Source organism: Psammomys obesus, unplaced genomic scaffold, assembly GCF_907164565.1.
Source record: "Psammomys obesus unplaced genomic scaffold, mPsaObe1.curated_primary_1811, whole genome shotgun sequence".
Classification (NCBI taxonomy): Eukaryota; Metazoa; Chordata; class Mammalia; order Rodentia; family Muridae; genus Psammomys; species Psammomys obesus.
In genome coordinates, this window is record NW_026585580.1 from 12,376,431 (window position 1) to 12,395,661 (window position 19,231).

Consider the following 19,231-nt stretch of genomic DNA (forward strand, 5'->3'; position numbering starts at 1 on the left):
CATCTGTGTAGAAGCAGAGACAGGTGGGTGCCTGGGAGCTCACTGACCAGGCAGCCTAGCCCATTGGCTAGTGAGAGACCCTGTCACAAAAACAAGATGGAACCAGGCACGGTGGCACATGCCTGTTATCCCAGAACTCAACTCAGGGAGGCAGAGGCAGGCAGATCTCTGTGAGTTCGAGGCCAGCCTGGTCTGCAAAGCAAATCCAGGACAGACAAGGCTACACAGAGAAACCCTGTCTCAAAAAAGAAAGGAAAAAAAAGAAAACAAAAAACCAAGGTGGACAATGTTTAGGCAATGGCACTCTAGGTTGTCCTCTGGTCCCTTAAATACAGTGTGCGCACACACATCACATGCATTTGCACAAACATGCACACAGACAGACATGCACACAGAAGAAGAAAGGGAGCTTTGTTTTCTCGCTGTCTCAGAGGTCTCAGTCCCAGTGGCATTGGGTTTGTGGTAGTGTGTCACGGTAAGCACATACAGCAGAGGAAACTGTTCACGAATGAGCAGAGAAAAGAGGGCGGGGCTCCTGTGCGTCCTTCTGTAGCCTTGTCCCTCCCCGCACAGTACATAATGTCTTCAGGCTTCGGGCTCTTGAAGGTTTCCGTGCTTTCCAAGGGAAGAGCAAGCCTTTTAACACACAAGCATTTGAGGGACGTTCTAGACCACGCCACAGCTTGCCTTCAGTGGACGCTTGCCTTCAGCAGTGCTGTCCACAGAGCTCCCCGCTCCTCCTCTGGGACCTACCCCCAAAACACTTGTCTGAGTATGGGTTTCCTCACTCACAGTGTTTTCCCAGATGCACCCATTTTCTTTAAAACAAACAAACAAACAAACAAACAAACAAACAAACCATAGCATCTTCTTCCAAGATATTTTCATTATCATAAAAGGAAACCTCATGCTCATGGTGCAGTCAAAGCCACTCTCCCTCCTGGGGCCCTGGGAAGTAGGAATCTGCTTCATGTTCCTATGGATCTGTCCATCCTGGACATTTTCACAAAGTTGTATGATATGTGCCTGTGTATGGCTTCTTTCACTAATGTAATGATTCCAGGGTTCTTCTGAGTCTTAGCACCTATCAGGACCTCTATCTTCCTTATGGCTGAATATTTTATTGTGTAAACATTTGTCTTATTTATTCATTCAATACCCATCTGGACTGGTTCAGATTTTTGGCTACTGTTAATAGTATTTCCAGAAACAGTATACCAGTCTTTGTTTGAATACGAGTCTCCTGTTCTTTGGGGTATGCGCTTAGGAGGAGAACTCCTGGGCCAGAGAGTTCTGTGATTAACTTTCAGAAGAGCTGCCTGATTTCTACTTTGGCCACACTGTTATCTTCCCCCTTGCACTGGGGGCTGCATGACATCAGGTTCTCCTCAGTAGAGCTTGTTTTCTGTTTTGTTTTGTTGTTGTAGAAAGGTAACAGGTGCTGATAAGGATGTGGAGAAAATGGAACTCTTCCAGGCTATTAGTGAAAATTTGTATAATTTGTATTGGGACAGCCATCATGAAAAGGGTGGATGGAAATTTCTCAAAAAGCTAAAAATAGAACCATCATGTGAGCCAACCCCTCCCCCACTTGTTAGGCTTCACCCAAAGACTTGAAGGCAGTATGCTAAGGCGACATTCGCAGACCGCTGTTCACTGCAGCAGTATTCGTGGCAGCCAACGCGTGGAAATTGAATGTCCATCACCACGTGTATACATACAGAAAACAGGGCTCATTCGCATGAGGGAATATTGCTCCTTGAAAAAGGAAGTGATTTGTGTCATTTGCAACAAGGATTGCATTGGGGAACTGTACAAGATTTGAAAGTCAGACACAAAAGACAAATACCACGTGTTCTCACACACACGTACACTGCAAAGCAGCTGAAGTGGCAGAGGCCGAGACTAGAATGATGGTTGGCAGTGAGGGAGGGGCTGGAGAAACCGGAGAGGGGACAGTCAAAGAGACTAAGCCAGCTACATGGGAAGAATAAACTTGAATTTTATATCTCCTGCTCAGCATAGTGACTGACTGAGTGTCACACATTGCTTTCTAAAAATTTACATGTATTTACTCAGTGTACGCAGGCGTGTGCCAATATACGTGTGCGGGTGCGGGCTGACAACTTGCAGGACTCACTTCTCTCTGGCTCGGGAGCAGGTGCCCCCACCCGCTTTGCTTCTTGCCTGCCTCAGTGCCACACATTTTCGTCACCAGGAAAAGGAGTCCCAATATTCTGTCCATAAAAATGTCAACTATTTGAGGTGATAGATGAGTTAAAGAGCTCAATTTAATGTCACGCTATGCTCAAAATCCTAACATCACGCTGGGCGTGGTGGCTTGTTCCTGTAACCCCAGCACATGGGAGGCTGAGCAGGAGGGCCAGAAGGTTGAGGCCAGGCTGCACTAACAGGGAGACTGTCAGGAAAGGCAGGATTTGTGTGTGTGTGTGTGTGTGTGGTGTTCGTGTGTGTGTTGCAGGTGCCCTTGGAGTCTGTAAATGGGTGTCAGGTCATAGAGCTGGGGCGGCAGGCGCTTGTGAACCACCTGAAGTAGGTGCTGGAAAATGAACTCGGGTCCTCTGCAGGAGCCTTGTCCACTTAATCATAGACTCATCCTTCCAGACTCATTTTAAACTTGTTTTAGGAGAAAGCACAAAGCAAAAGTCTATGTGAGAAAAGAAACCAAATACATGGTCCTCAGATTCCCACAGTCATGCGTGGATTTTTACCTCAAGGTTTTTACTTCATCGTGTGATTGGAAGAATAAGAAAAAAATATATAAATTTAATTACGATGAACCTAGATAAGACAAATAGCATCTTAACTACAGAACTGTTGCCAGGGGGTCGGGGTGCTGTAGCTCACAGTACAGTGGGTGTTTGGTATTCACAACGCCCAGCATGCCTTGTGGCCAGTGGGTCACAGTGAGTCCTTGGTCTCTTCCCCGCTCAAAGCAGCAGCTGGGTGTTTGCTGACTCCCCGTTTGACCTTGTAGCCCACAGCTAGAAACGTAAAAACTGGTGACCAGAGCCTCCAGGAAGATGTCAGGCTCTTCAGGAATGCCGTTGACTCTTGGCTTAGATGGGGTCATCGAGATGTTGTCCCTTCATACCTCTCCAACGCAACTAAATCCTAGTCGGTTGTGCTCAGCACAGCCGCAGGGAATGCTGGGGCAGCTGTTCTCATGTGACCAGCAGGGGGCGCTGCACCGCCTCTCTCCAGCCCAAGAAAAGACCCAGAATCAAAATTGAAAGGCTCCATGAATACTTCCCTTTCACGCTGCTGTGCAGTGGGACATCCTAAGTCAGGCTCGGTGTGCAGGTGGGCAGAGACCTGTCACAGTCAGCTGAGCTCACTTTATAACCTCACTTCTAAATAACCTTTTCCCCGGCGCTGGGGAGATAGCTCAGTGAGTGAAGAGCTTGCCAGGCAGGCATAAAGATCCAACTTCAGATCCCCAACACCTGTGTAAAAAGCCAGGCGTGGCCACAGAGGTCTGTGACTGTACAGCTGCGAGGTGGAGACAGACAGATTCCCCAAATCGTTGTGGCCAGCAAGCTGAGCCAATCTGTGAGCCCCAGAACCAATCAGTAAAGAAATGCTGTCTCAACATAGGGCAGGGTGAAAGAGGAACGTCAGCCTCTGGCCTCCACACACATGCTCACGCGTGTGTATGTGTACCTGGACAAACGCATGCGTGCACATGCTCTAGTTCATATTCCTGAGCCTTCTGACCTGCTCCAGGCAGGAATGTTTCAGTGAAGGAAGTGGCCGCGGGACACTAGTCACAAGAGTCACTCACGGCATCTGGACCAAGGAAGTCTCCACAGTCCGAATTTTAACCACCACACAATCCGGCCTGTCTCGGAGAAGGGCACAGATGCATTTAAAAGATCTCCATCTGGAAGTTGGTGTTTATCCTTCTGGACTTGATCGTGATTGGCGGATGGAGTGGCAGGAAGAGTGTGAGATGTCCTTGGGTACTTCCTGTGTACATCTCAGAAGGTGAATAGTGACATCACTTCCTGTGGTAGGGAGCAGGAGGCCTGACATCATCACGTTTGGGCTGCTTCGCAGTGACACCATCGAATGTGTGGCTTCCCAACAACAGACAGCGTCTTAGTCACTGTTCTTCTGCTGTGAGGCGACACCATGACCAAGGCAACCCTAACCAAAAAGCGTCTAATTGGGGGGCTTGCTTACACTTTCAGAGCCATTAGTCCAGCATCATCGTGGCAGGAAGCAGGCTGCCATTGCACTGGAAACCAGGAGCTGAGAGGGATGACATCCTGACCCACAGGCAGCAGGCAGAGAGAGAGGCGGGAAGGGAGAGGGGGTTGTCTACTGTGGGTATTGGAAACCTCAAAGCCCACCCTCAGTGGCACGCCTCCATCAAGGCCACACCTTGTAATCCTTCTGAAGAGTCCACCTGGGAACTATATCCTCATTCAATCCACCACAGTTGGCTGTCTCCTACATCCCTGGAGGCTGGAAATCCGAAATCAGGGTCAGTGATACCAAGTATGCACAGTTGTGCATGACCTTAGCATCTAGAATGCGGAACACTCAAGATCATCGAAGGTTGACCTAAGACAGTGGCTTCAGGTTCAAGGTCTCACACCAATGGGGATTACAGATGTGGATTCTCATGGGAGTATGCTGCCTTAGTTAGGGTTTCCATAACTGTGGTGAAAACACCATGAGTAAAAAGCAAATTAGGAAGGAAAGTGTTTATTTGGCTTACACTTCCATATCACAGTCCATCACTGGAGGAAGTCAGGACAGGAACTCCAGCAGGGCTGGAACCTGGAGGCAGGAGCTGATGCAGAGGCCGTGGAGGAGTGGTGCTTACTGGCTTGCTCCTCATGGCTTGCTCAGCCTGCTTTCTCATAGAACCCAGGACCGCCAGCCCAGGGGTGGCACTGCCCACCATGGGCTGAACCCTCCCCCATTGAGAAAAAGCCTTACAGCTGGATCTGGGTGGGGGCACATTTCCTCAGCTGAGGCTCCATTCTCTCTGAGGACTCTAGCTTGTGTCCAGTTGACATAAAACTGTCCAGTATATATGCTAAGCAGAGCAGGCTTTATTAAGGACAATCACAGAAAGCGAACGTTGAGTAAAGACGAGAAATTAAAGAAAACTGAGAGAAACTCCTGAGGGAGGAAGATGGAAACAACCATTGAACTTCCTTGCCTGAGGGCTTTTATAGGGCCCTGGCAGAAACTTTGAAACTGGTTAATTGGTTAGCATGAGAGGAGCCAAGCCAACCCACGTCACCCAATAAGGGGGACGGTCATGATCATGTTCCTAAGCTACCCACCCAGTGAGGGCTGGTTGGAACCCAACTCTGTGTATCTCTAAGTTGGACTTCACTTGTCATTGACCTTGACTGAAAGCTGCTAGTCTCCTGGTGGGAGTTACTTCCCTCTGCCCTTCTGGGTGTCTGAGAGCATTCGAATCAAGACTCTGAGGAGGGACCGTGGGGACTGAGCAACCAGAGTTGCAGGAGTGGAAGCAGCAGCTGAGATTAGCCCCACATTCTCTTCCCTCCCCGTCTCAGCTGTCTTCCTGGGCCCTAAACTCCATAGTCCTGGTCCTGCCACACGCTAGAAACAGCAAGAAAACCCTGCAGAGGAGACTAGCAAAGAGAAGCAGGACCCACAGGAGAAAGAAAGCATTCTCCCCGAGAGAGTTGAGAGGAAGAGCTAAAGGCCAAATACCCAAGCCTAGGACAAAAGCCCGGAGGCTCTGCTGTAGGAAGAAACTCCAGAAAGGGTGAATGTCTTTTTACCCATGGAGACTGCAACATGGCCGAAGCCATGGAGGAGCAGCGGCTGCCCAGGACATGAGCAGACCAGAACCCCATGATTGGTGACACACCCTACCGCAGAGAACCTGCCACAGAGAGTCCTCAGCCACCACCATGCAGGGTGCCCTGAGCTGCTTCTTCCTCCCAGACCCGGATGAAGGAGCCGTGCTCTCTGTGCTTCTAAGTATGCTGTCCTTGGGCCACTCTGCTTTATGTTTACATCATAGGGAGTGAGGAAAAGGGATTGTTTTTTTCAGACAGAATAAGAGATTGCCTCACCTACAGTGGCCATCATAACCTTCTCTGCAGCTACCTTTAACAGCTCGTCCTGGTTATAAAGGGATGGAAAGCTTAATGGACACAGTTCATGAAAAATGGATACCTTTTCTCTTTCAGTGTGTTGCTTTTCAAAGTATTATGGGATAGTGGGAAGAGAGCTGGTTTAGGAGTCAAACTATTTGGGTTCTAGTTCCTCTCAGTCTTAACGGTATATTGATGTACAACTTTGGTAGGGTCATTTAGCTTCTCTGGGTTCTAAAACAGAATGACACATGTACAAGATAATTCTGACTCAAGAATACTACCCCTGCTCTTACTGTGCTGTTGCTCATCAAAAAAACAAAAGTGAAGAATGCCCCACAGCCAAGCCTCCACTCTGTAAATCTAGGAAGATACCTAGGGAGAAAGTTTGGTATTTGAGGGTCATACATCCATGTAACAGAATCTCATATATATGGGAGTCTTCCTGGGGTAGGGAGAGGTGCTGAAGAAGATAGCCATGGGCGTCTCTTGACTCCACCCTCTTTCCTGGGCCTACAGTAGGATCCTAGCTTCTACAAAGCCGATCTGGCCTCGGAGTGGATGGGCTTGAAGAAACAGGTCCAGCCATGCCCATGCAGAGGCTGCTTCAGGTATAATAATCAGATGCCAGGTGTATCCTTAGGGGAGAAGGAGAGGGAGGTGGGGCTTGAGGGTTTGACGTCACTGCCCAGCTGAAGCATCAGGCTCTTGGCAGTGGATTGATCACTGAATGGAGGCTGAGAAGAGGGCTCAAGGAAGGAAGACGGGGAAGTCGGCTTGGGGCTCACTCGCCCAGCTCTAGTCCGGTGCTGACTGATGAACAAATGCAAGACAAGGTGGCTTTGGTGGCCAGCATCTTTAATCCAGTCATCGCCAGCTCAGCCTGGATCTTACTGAATGCCTCGCATTAGCTGACAGCAGGGAGAGCCAGGGTGAGAACTGCACGAAAGAGCAAGATGTTCCAGTCTCTGTCACCCTTCCGTCTCAGATCCCAGGGTGCACTGTCATGACTGGCAGGTTTACTGATGTGGGAGTGAGGGGAAGAGGTGTGTAAATGCATTCTTCTCCTCACCATGCACAGAGGTCTAGGATGCCATTCAGATTGGGTAGGAAAAGGTTGGGGTGTGTGTGTGTGTGGGGGGGGGAGATCCCTGATTCTCAAAGTCCTTAACCCTTATTTGTAATTGTTTAAAATTTTGTAATTTCTTGTTCCCATTTCCTCATGTTGTCACCCTTAATCTGAAGTGGGAAGAGAACAGTGCCGAACACTGTTGTATGGGTTCTTCAGTGTCCCAGCCATGTTTTACAGAGATATGTCATTATTACATATTTGAATGCACATATAATCTTGTACATTGTTCTCATCTCTGATTTTGGATTCTGTACTTGTTATCTCTGTGTGAGCTTTCTTCTTTATTGGTCAGTTTGCATCTTCAAGACTGATGTCACGATGGGTCTGATTTTTAGAAGGACAGGGGGAACAAGGAAATCAAGTTGGCTTGTAATCTCAGTGACTCAGAAAGCTAAGGCAGAAGGATTGATAGATCAAGGCCGCCAGCCTGGGCTTCAGAGTGAGTTCAAGGCCAGCCTTGGCAAGGTAGTGAATCGCTGTCTCAAAATAAAAACTAAAAAGAAGGCTAGGGTTATGGCTCAGAGGTAGAGCATTTGCCTAGAATGCAGAAGGTCCTAGATTCACTCTCCATTTAACACACACACATATACACATTCACACACACAAGCATGATGAATAGGAAAACCAAACTGTTGGTCTCGTTCTTCAAGACCAAGAAGATGACGACCACTATCCAATGCATATTTGCCACCTGTTTCTTAGCAAAGATTTCAAAACCCAAATGCATTTCATTAAATCCACATTATTAAGACCCCTCAAAAGTAGGCCATGGTCTGGCCATGTCTAAAGACATTCACCATGTCATGGCTGTGCTGGTTTAGATGCCGGTGCTGCCAGTGTCTGTGGCCCTGCATGGCCCTAGATAAGCACCCTCTCCTCTGAAATCTTCAGTCATATGACGTCTCAAGAATTGTGTTTTTCAGCCAGGCATGGTGGCACAGACCTTTAATTTTCAGTAGAGACAGTTGGATCGTTGTGGGTTCGAGGCCAGCCTGTTCTACATAGAGCTCCAGGACAGCCAGGGCTACAAGGAGAGACCTTGCCTCAAAAAAATATTATTTTCTCTTGTTTCCCATGGTTGTATCAAAATGAGATGAAACATTTTGCTGGTGCACAGGAAAAAAGAAAAGACAGTAGCACTTTACATGTATTCCTCAAGGGCTTCAGCAAGGCCTGACGTCCATGGCTCAGAACCTTGCCAGTGCCTGTTTGCCTTGTTGCTTGCATTCTTTCTTGGGGTAGCCAGGCCCTTTGTGCCCAGGGACGGACTGGAGGGGGGAAGCCAGTGAGTGCAGTGCAGGATCTTGGTTCGTGATAAGTGCTAGGGCAAAGAACACACCCTGGAACAGCTTTGGAGAACTGGTTCAGCTTATGGGAGTGGGATGTTATTCATGGCCCTGGGGAGGTAGCCAGGGTCTCTGAGGCAAGGTTTGTGTGGCTCACAACTGTCTGTAACTCCAGTTCCAAGGCATCCGATGCCCTCTTCAGGATTATTCAGGCCCCATGCATGCATATAAATGTACTTACAAACATTAAATAATAAGTCAGTAAATCTCCAAAGCTGTTTGTTTACAGTGCCCTTTGGAATGGACAGACTGGGCTTTCTTATTTTAACTTTTCTGAGCACCGTGTGTGTATGTCAGTGTCTTTTATTCCCATCTGAGAAAGTTTTAGCCATTACTTCCTGTGTGTGTGTGTGTGTGTGTGTGTATGTGTGGGTGTGTGTGTTTGTGTATGTTTTCCATATGTTCTTTTTTTATTTTATTGCATGATTTTCCCTCTCTCATCTCTTCCCAGATCATCCTTCCACTTCCCCACCCTTCTAACTCCATGCCTTGTTTCTCTCTCCTCTAAGATAAAGAAAGACAAATAAACAAGGATAAAAACAAAAGGAACAAACTAAAAAACAAACAAGAAAAGCTAAGAAAGCATAAGAAATGCAAACACAAAACACACACACAAAACCTGTAAAAACTCAAAATCAGAAACTATTACATAAAAGCCTAAACACATTTGTCGTTTTTGGGTCTGAGTTAACTCATTCAGGATGATTTTTCTAATTCCATTCATTTACGTGAGAATTTTGTGATTGTTTTGAACAGCTGAGTAATATTCCATTGCATAAATGCACTACATTTTCATTATCTGTTCATCCGTTGATGGACTTCTAGGCTGTTTCCAATTTCTGGCTGTTATGAATAGAGCAGCAATGAATATGGATGAGCAGGTGTCTCTGCGGTAGGATGAAGCATCCTTTGGGTATATGCCCAAGAGTGGTGTATCTGGATCTTGAGGTAGATCTATTCCCAGCTTCCTGAGGATCCACCGGTGGTGATTTTCATGGCTCTAGCCATTCATTTCTTAACAGATTTTGGCATTAGGATTTTAATTCTCCTCTAGGACTGCTGTGACTAAATGTTTTGAGAAAAGCAACTTAAGAGAGAAGGATTTGTTTCAGCTTGGAATTTGAGACATCCATTATGGAGGGAGGCAGGGCAATGGGGGTTGAAGGTCATATTATGCTCACAGTTAGGAAGTCAAGAGAGATAGATGCTTAGCTTGCTTTCTGCTTCTCACTCCAAATGGGGCCCCAAGCCACAGGATGGCAATGCCTCCGCCCAGGACAGTCCTTTCCAATTCAGTGAATCTGATCTAGAAAACCCTTCACAGATAGGCACAGAGATTTGTTTCCAAGATGGTTCTAGATCCTGTCAAGTCGACAGTGTCACAAGCATTATGCTAGGCGGCTCTGGCCTGGCTCTGGTAACTGACCCAGTTAAGGTCGGACAACATGTATTTTTCAGGCCATGACTGGTGTGTCTTATGTCAGACCAGGTTTTCAGGAGCCAGCGGTGCCACGGAGACACCACTGAGCCATCTCCCCAGCCCCATGAATTGCCTTTCATTACATGACCCCCCTGCCCTGAGAAGATGCTTTCAGTAAAATGAACAGTTTTATTTTGGAGCAAATATAAGGCTATGTGGCTGACTAGCTTGGAGGAGTGCTATCTGAAGCCTCCTCTACAGTCCCGAACATAGTTGAAGGCAGCCTGTCTCACCCGGGGTACAGATCTGTTCTCACACACTGCAGACTCCAGGAGTCACCTCCTCATGGGTTTTGTATAAACTGTACCTCCTAGAGGAGTGTGCATTTTGGCTATGGGCTCTTCTCACAGCAAAGAGCCTGGGCAACTAGAGAAGTTTAGGAACTAATGGCCTCTAGTCTGTTTCTTCATTTGCCTCTGCCTCTTGCCTCCTACCACAGTGCTGGAGGAAATCAACTGTCACCTCTCCAAAGTCTCCGCACCTCCCTAGAAGAAACCACCGGCTCTCCCAGAGTGCCCCAGTGGGACTGAACTGCACAAGCTGGCCAGAGGCCACGGCTGAGACTGGTGAGCTGTGTACTTTTCTCTTGTCATATCCCTGGGTATGTGTTAAGGACAGGGGTGAGTGTTGTGATGGCTATGCCTTCTCAGCAGGAGAAGCAGCCCAATGGTGAGAGGGATTGACAGTGGTCTCATCCCTTCAACCATCAAGGACCATCTGGTACCCAAAGAAGGGACACACTCAGCACTGGCAGATGCTATGACTGAGTCCCCAGGCCTGGCTCTGAAAGGTCTCAGGTTTGGCCTCAGGAGGAATGCTGAGACAAATTGTTCTTTGGGGTAATATTAACATCAGAAAACCCCAGCATGGTGGGGGCTATGAGGACAGCTCAGGCCTATGTGGCAGAGGGAGGTCCCTTCTTATAGGTCTTATAGGGGGTCCATGCCATGTGGCTGATGAGTAGTCTGCAGTAGGCATTTGTAGAAGAAGCAGCACCCAGGTAGTTTGCCGTCTCAGATCTAGCCTTCCTTGAGTTTACGTCAGCAGCCCCTTGGTTCCTTTCCCCCAAAGACAGTAAAGAGCATTACATCATCTATTCACCCACAAAATGGCTGAGTCATGCCAGAAGGGCAGCGGGCCTCCAGATGAACCAGGCCTGACCTCTTCCTTAACTTTACATATCTGGGTGCTGAGAGATGCTCTGAGGTTCTTGATAGATGGACAGATTTAGAGTCTGTCATCCTAGGCAGGTGTGTGTTGTATATGATCAATTGAAAAGCATTCAGTTCGCTGCTGGGGAAGCAGGTGTGTAAGACAGGTCAAGTCGGGCAAGGCCCGAGACAGAGTTAAAACAAGACAAAACAAAAACACTTGAGAAAACAAAATACCCCCTTTTGCCAGGTTGTGGTGGGGATGGGGGCCACCTAGGCCATTAGAGAAGCCCATGAATAATCCTAGAAGGAGCATTTGCCCATGGAGGAGGCAGCTGTAGATCAGGCCTGGGTCTTGAGCTCAAAAATCCAGTGTGTGTGTGTGTGTGTGTGTGTGTGTGTGTGTGTCTGTGTGTCTGTGTGTCTGTGTGTGTCTGTGTTCTGTGTGTTTCTGTGTGTGTATCTGTGTGTCTGTGTGTCTGTATATTGGGCTCTGGTCCCTGGCAAGCTTTGGGCTTTCTGTCACAGAATGGACCTTCTGAGACTGCACTGTGATATGGAGGCTGTGACGATAAATTCACAATAAGGAGCATTGCCAACGAGTATCTGCTACTCAGTGAAATGACTCTCAAGGAAAAACCATGTTCTCTTATGATTTCTAAGTTAAGTTATGAAGCTACTTAGAAAACTGTGGAAGGGGGGCACGGGGATAGATCAGTTGGTACTCAGCATGTAAGCATGAAGACCCGAGTTCCACCCCAGAACCCAAGTGAAAAGCCAGATTAGGTTGCACACACTTGTAACCCTAACCCCGTGGAGGAAGAGACGCTGTGGCTCACTGGCCCGCCAGCCCAGCCCACTTGGTGAGCCCTAAGCCAGTGAAAAGAATAAACCTATCTGTCAAGGGAAGTGATGAAGTTGAAAATTAATTGAAAAAACCATGAAGAGGAGAAAGTGCGTAAGCTCAAGGAGGGCACTGGGAAGTGAGAATGAAAGCTGGAGACCAGAGCATGCATTGCAAGTCCTGTGAGGGCAGAACGTAGATAAGCTGGGAGGGGGACCCCAGTAAGGGGATGAAACCAGAAGTTCTCCCAGGACTGAGAGGGGGAAAAGATAAAAGGGTTAAATGGTGAGTTGTTTGGAAGGCAGAAAGGCAAGAATCGGAGCAGCAATAATTGAGGGAGGAATAGAAAGCTAAATAATTAGACCCGCAACATCTGTGAGACAAGGTGGCTGGAATGACCACCTTAGTGACAGATGAGATAGAGAGAAATGGGTGTTTATCTAGATCCTCACCCAACAGAAAGTGTAGCCAGCTCTGGTCCTGATTACGGCCACCGTTATCACCATCCTCGTTCTGATTACTATCTTTAATTAATGCATTAATGTTTATGTGCATGGCTGTTTTGCCTGTATGTATGTCTGTGCACAAGGTGTGCCTTGTGCTCTTGGAGGCCAGAAGAGGGTGTTGGATCCCCTGAGACTGGAGTTAAGACAGTTTTGAGCTGCCATGTGGGTGTCGAGAATCAAATCAGGGTCCTCCGGAAGAGCATCCAGTGATCCTAACCGCTGAACCATCTCTCCAACCCCGACAATTATTATTATTTTGGTGTGTGTTCAAAGTAGGGATTCACATCACAGAAGCTTTAAATTTTTTTTTTATTCTGCACAAATTTATTTGCCAATGAACTCAAACAGTGCTCTAAAATAACTGCAGATTATGAAGCTTGCGTTTACACAAAGGTGATGAATTCATGTGTCAGGCCCAGCTTTGAGGACGGATTATCTGAAGAGAAAGGCTGCACTTTCTCACAGTCATCCCTCTGAAATCTTCATTTGTGAGAATGTACATGTGTGTGTAATGTGTGTGTTCACGCATGAGTGTGTGCTCTTGCACGTGGATGTGGGCACAAGAGCACATATGCGTGTGAGATCACCCTTGTACCATTTCTTGTCTGCTGGCCGCCTCGTTTTTTAGAGACTGGGCCTCTCTCACTGGGATCTGGAACTCACCACTAAGTGAGGCTGACCTGGCAGTAAGCCCCAGGGATCTACCTGTCACTGCCCCCTAGTTCTGAGACTTCAAACACGTGACACCCAGCTTTTTATATGTGCTGGGGATTGAACTCCAGGCCCTGTGCTTGCACAATGAGCACTTTCTTGACTGTGCCACATCCTTGGCCTTAGTAGGTGAAACTCTGCCTTTGCTCTTTTTTGATCTTGATTTTTTAACAAACTTACTCTCTTTAGGGTTATTAAATACTTTTACTTCCCTTCCAAACCCCCAATACCAGGTAGGAGGGAAAGAAAGTTAGCGGGGGCAGGGGATAGCGTTCTCTCTGCTACTTCCCTCTGGGTAGGGTTGTAGGAATCTTTTGGGGGGAGGAAATACCAATATCAGTTGTCTGGAAATTCAGAAGCCCAAGTAACCAGCAAATCAGCAAACAGCAAACGCAGCAGCAGGACGAACCAGCAGCAGGCAGTCCTCCTCTGAGCAGCCACGCCTTCTTCCTCTGGGCTGTCATATTTGTACCCCTCCTCCTCAGGATTCAACTAATTCCATCTGCAAAGACCATGCTCCACATGAGGCACTTACCAGGTGTGGGTGGACAAACTAAAACCTCCCAACTTGGAATTTTAACACAAACATGTTTACATATCAGAAACCAAAATGTCCACACAGCTCTTCCTTCCCCACCACAGGCTTCTTGGCCAGTGGTGATACAATAAAAAAAAAAAATGAGCAGGGGTGACGTAAAAGTAGTCAGAAGAGACAAAGGTCATCATCACATATTATAGAAGGGGTCAATCAATCAAGATGATGTAACAATTTTAAGTATCTGTGCACAGCACACTGGTGCAGCCAGCTTCATAAACAAACAAACAAATACCATCACACACAAATGGACAAATAGATCTAGATACAGCCTCCGTAGGTAATCGATACTCAACCTTTCATCAATTGATGAGCCATACGGACAAGTCAGCCAGGAGCCTTCAGAATTAATGGGTACCATCGAGCAAATGACTTAAAGGATCCCCAAATATTCCTGCCAACCTGTGCTTACTCATCCCAACAACCGGTGCAACTTTCTTGCAGGTCAAACTTAGCGTTGAGACTTCTCATGGATGTATTGCTGTGCTAAACTCCGGAACTTCATTTGGTTCTGTCACCACTGTTTCTGTCTGAGCATCTTTGTGACACAACATTGTCTTCTGTTAACCATGGTCTCCTTTGGTTCTGTGAACACGGCTGCTTTAGTTGTTTCATTCTTGTTGTTCTTGTTTTGTTTTGCTTTTTCCTGAAAAATGATATATGGCCACTGATACATGCAGTATGAGGTCAGATACCACAGGCTCTCATGCATGTGTGGTGCTCTCTCCTTGCTAGGGTCCTACTTCCCTGTTTCTTCGCATGCTTCATTTCTTTTGGTTGGAAAGTGGGTATTTTGGGCAGTGTCTTGTATCAATGCTCAGCACTGCTCTCTGAGTAGACCTGATATTGTTATTTCCTTGCTTAATAACTGGGCGGTTGTTTTAGGGACCTTTCTTTCCCTTCCCACAGCACGAAGCCTCTGATAGGCTCAGAAGGAACAGCTCTCACATGTCCACAGTCGCCAGACGACAGTGGCTTTGCTGTGGCTCTCTGCCTTTCTCGTACTCCACCGATTATTAAACTGTGCTTTCCTGGCAGCTAGCTGCTCTATTTTTTTTTTTTTCAGTATTGTTTCTGGAGGACTTCAATATTATTTAAGTAATCCAATCAAGTTCTGGTTTGTTTAAAAGAACGCATTTCTGGGTCAGGATTTGGTGTTTGACTCTAGGCAGACCACTCTGTCTTTATCCAGTTCCCTCTAGTGGATCAGTGTAGGCCAACTCCTTACATCCCCGAATTTCCCAGTCCCCTTCACAAAACCTCTTCTGTTTGAAGGCACCTTGAGGCTCAAACTCTTCTGTGCTCTGTTACAAATGTGATCAGTCCTTCTGGGAGGAAACGCGGTGCTGTTATGTGGCTAGCTTCTTCCCTTCGGCAGGAGAACCTCGGAGGCAGGGCTCTGGGTGTATGCCCAGCCCCCTGAGCAATGCTGGCATCCTGCTCCTAGAGGACAGACCTCTGGCCTTTGAATCTGGGTGGTGATGGAGAGCCTTTGCTGTGTGGGCTGGGCCTCACTGAGCACAGAAAGCAGCGGTTTGGGTCAGAAACCACAGGCTCCGCCTTCCTTCCTGAACTGTCAACCGATATTCTTGAATTGGTTTTCTTTATTTTTATATCCGGACCACCACCCCAGAGGCTGCAAACGCGTTTGTAATAACCTTCATATCTGTGTCCCAGAAGTTGCTCTTGCTGCCTGCCCAGAAAGCTGGCTTCAGTCTCACCTGTTTTCACAACCTGTCAAGGAGCTTCTCAGGGGAGATAAGTTGAACAGCAATGCTCATGTCACATCTTGTCTAAATCCATGTCTCAAGCTTGTCACAGCCCCAGTGGCTTTGTGCTGCACACAGCAGGTCCACAGTGACACTTGCCCCGGCTGGTGATGCTATTCTAGCATCTGAGACTCCTCAAGAGGAAAATGAGGTTGCCGACAGTTACACAGTAGTCCAAGGAAGGATGGGACGCCTTGGGCCAATTCCGATGCTTTCTGGGGACATGACCTTGGCTCATTCCCTGTCTCATTTAGGTTTAATTATAATACATGAGTAATAACAGTACCTATTGGGTAATATTGTGGACTATACCTAATATATGTTTGTTTGTTGTTGGTTTAATTTTACTTGTTTATTTAAAGAATATTTTTGTTTCTCTGTGTAGCCTTGGCTGTCCTGGACTCACTTTGTAGGTCAGGCTGGTTTTGAACTTACAGAAATCTGCCTGCCTCTGCCTCCCTGAGTGCTGGGATTACAGGGGTGTGCCATTATGCCTGGCTTTAATATATGTTTATTAAATGCCAAATGTTATTTCAGGTGTTGTGCATTTGAGATCAATTACTTTTTATTGCTTTGGCAAAATGCCTAGCAATGAACAACTTAAGAGATTATTTAGATCACGGTTCAAGGGCACAGCCCGTCACGGTGGGGAAGGCATGGTGGCCGCAGAGTGAGGCAGCTGGTCGCACTGCATCTGCAGTCAGGAGGCTGAGAGCGGTGACTGCTCAGGCTGCATTCTCCCCATAGTCAGTCTAGGGTCCTCGCTCACAGAATGGTCACCCACATCTAGTCTGGGTCTTCCTACTATTAGTGTAATCTACAAAGTCCCTCACAGACATGAGGTTTCTGGTTTCCAAGACGATTTTAAGTCCTGTCAGGCTGACAATCGGCATAAACTAGCACACATCACCCTACCCAGTCCCTCAGCCATCCTGCAGAAATAGCTAGAAAATAGCTCTTGTCTGTTGTGCAGAAAGTTAACTGATCTGCTTAAGGCCGGGGCCAGGAAGAGACATTCCAGACTGAAGTCCAGATTGCTCTGCTTTGAGCTTCTTTCTGTCGGGTTCTGTTCCGGGAACTGACACAGAGCTAACTGTGACAGAGATCCGACAGAAATGGATCTGTAGGCTCAGACGTTTGGACCCCTGCGGTTTCCACATGGAGCCACTGATTCATTGCCTTTAGCCCCATCAAATGATACTGACCCTTCCGTGCTGACCTTTCTGATACATGATGCCCCACTGTTAATCCAGACAGATATGCAGCCACACGAGTGTGGGCACATGCATGAATATACACACACAGTGCTTCATGGAAAAATGTATAGACCTACTATGTGATGGCAAAGAAATCTCCCATCCATCTGAATACCATCAGAAACGAAGCCTGAAAGCTTGACAGATGTAACTCCGATTTTCAGGAGTTACCCGACATAACAAGCGAAAGGGGGAGGGGTTTTTTTGTTTTGTTTTTGTTTTTCCTCACAGTTCCAGAGATTTCAGTCCTAGGCTGCTGTGGTTCTGGATGGGACGCAGAACATCACCGTGGCAGAAGCGTTCGGAGGATGACACCAGCGAACATGAATTAGAGAGCAAGGAGAGGACTGGACACTTCTAGACTTTGAAAGGCTCGCCACGGTGACCTACATTTTCTGGCAAGGCTCTGCCTCCACAAGGTTCCATAACCACCAGATGGGGACATTGTTCAAACCGTTAACAGTGGGGCTTATAGACTGTCCCTGCAGAGGGACAGCCCTTATGATCCTATCTCAGAATAGGAAGCCTTGCGTACAGACGGTCATCTTCGCCTCCGGGGACCTCCATCCTTCCCCGAGGTACAGCTGACCTTGGCCACCTGGTTGAAATCCACAATAGTCTTGGGGAGAGCTAAGATGGAGCTGAACTTCCTGGAAGTGTGTGGTTCCACTGGCTTGCCCAGGCTAGACTGCTCAAGACGCCGCCGCATGACGCGCAACCCTGGCGCCTCTCCCACCCAGCTGGCCACTTGCCCAGCTCCAGGCCCCATTCATTCCACAGCTGCTCATGGAACGTAGACCCTGTGGCCCATGTGTGCAGACTCTTAGAATACTGCTGGGTAAGGTGTCATCTCCTCACCTCAGGAAAGGGATAAACAGGAGATGCTAACCAGTGGGAGCAAGTTCCGGAAGGGGCTCGGCATCACCTTGATGAGGAAGGATGTGAAGGTCGAGGAGGAACCGATACGGTGGACTACAGAGAGAAACGCAACCCAGGACCAATGGCTGGAGCAGAGAGGGGGTGGGGACGGTGGGGTTGGAGCGAGGGTGAGCGTGGTAAGAAAGCAGCCCAGCCAGAACAGTAGGTGTTAGGGGTCATCTAGGCTGTAAAAAGAAGCCTTGGAAGAGACTGGTGCAGGAGAACGGCCTGGTGGGATTTATGGTCTCAAGCTTCCTGGGGCAGCTCTGTGGGGCAGCACGAGGCTGTCTTCCACACACAGCAGAGTAACGGAGAAACGGCCAACCTCGACTTTCACCTTAGAGGTGGAATCGCCAGCCTCGTGCACAGAGGGCCACACGGAGCGGGCATGACGCATGCGGGCAGCGGAGAACCCTCCTTCTACTTGTCCTCAGCAGACAACCTGGGGGAACACAGAAGGTGACCCTCCGTGCGGACAGACTGATTTGCGGAAGCAGGAAGAGGGGACAGCTGCTCTTCCCAAGGTCAGGGGAGAACGGAGGCAGGATCTGAAGTATGGGAACTGGATAGGAAGAGAGCAGGAAGTATACGAACTCTCCCCACACCCTAAAGTGAGTAAAACAGACCAGGGGCGTGGCTAAGACACCCTCCGCTGTCCATCAAGTGAAATCCAACACCAGTCTTGTTCAGAGCTGGTAATGAAAACCCTGAAGGCTGACATGCCTGAGTGTCTAGAGAGCTACTGCTGAAAGGGGTCTGGGAGGAGAGAAAGGGAAGATCCAGGGTGGGTAAGCTATGATCGCCTCCATCAGAACTTTCCCTCACACTTCTCAGGCTCCAGGTGAGACCAAGCGTCTCCGCCCTCCTACCTCCGGCTTGGTCATGAGTTATCACCGTGGAGGCTTCTCATCCTCCAGGCATAGTGTAAGAACCCACACAAGGCCCCGGAGCGTCTGGAAAATTGCGGCTGACATCCTTCTCAGAAAGGACAAGTCATTGGCTCCTTGTCACCTGCCGTCGTCCCCAGTTTGTTTGTCTCTGGACTTTGACTGTCTGGAAGATCCCGTCAGTGACACCACTGCTGTCGGGAGCCCCGCGGTGACGGCTCACCTGTGCACGAGGGCGCGGCCAGGCGGGCTCGTCCCCACGCCAGCGTGGGTGGCTGCGGGGCCCCAGGTGTCGTCCGCGGGGGGAGGGGGTCGATGGGGCTGGGCTGCGCCTCGCAGGGACAGTGGCGGAGCACAGCCTCCCCCGCACTCGCCCGCGCCGCGGCAGCGCTCAGCCCCCTCCCCGACGCCCACGCGCTGGTGCCAGCGGCCGCGGTGAGGACCGAGGGCGGCCAGGGGCCCGCGTCCGCGCCCCAGGTCTGCGTGCGCGCGGGCGAGAGCGCGCCGCCCGGCCGGCGACCCG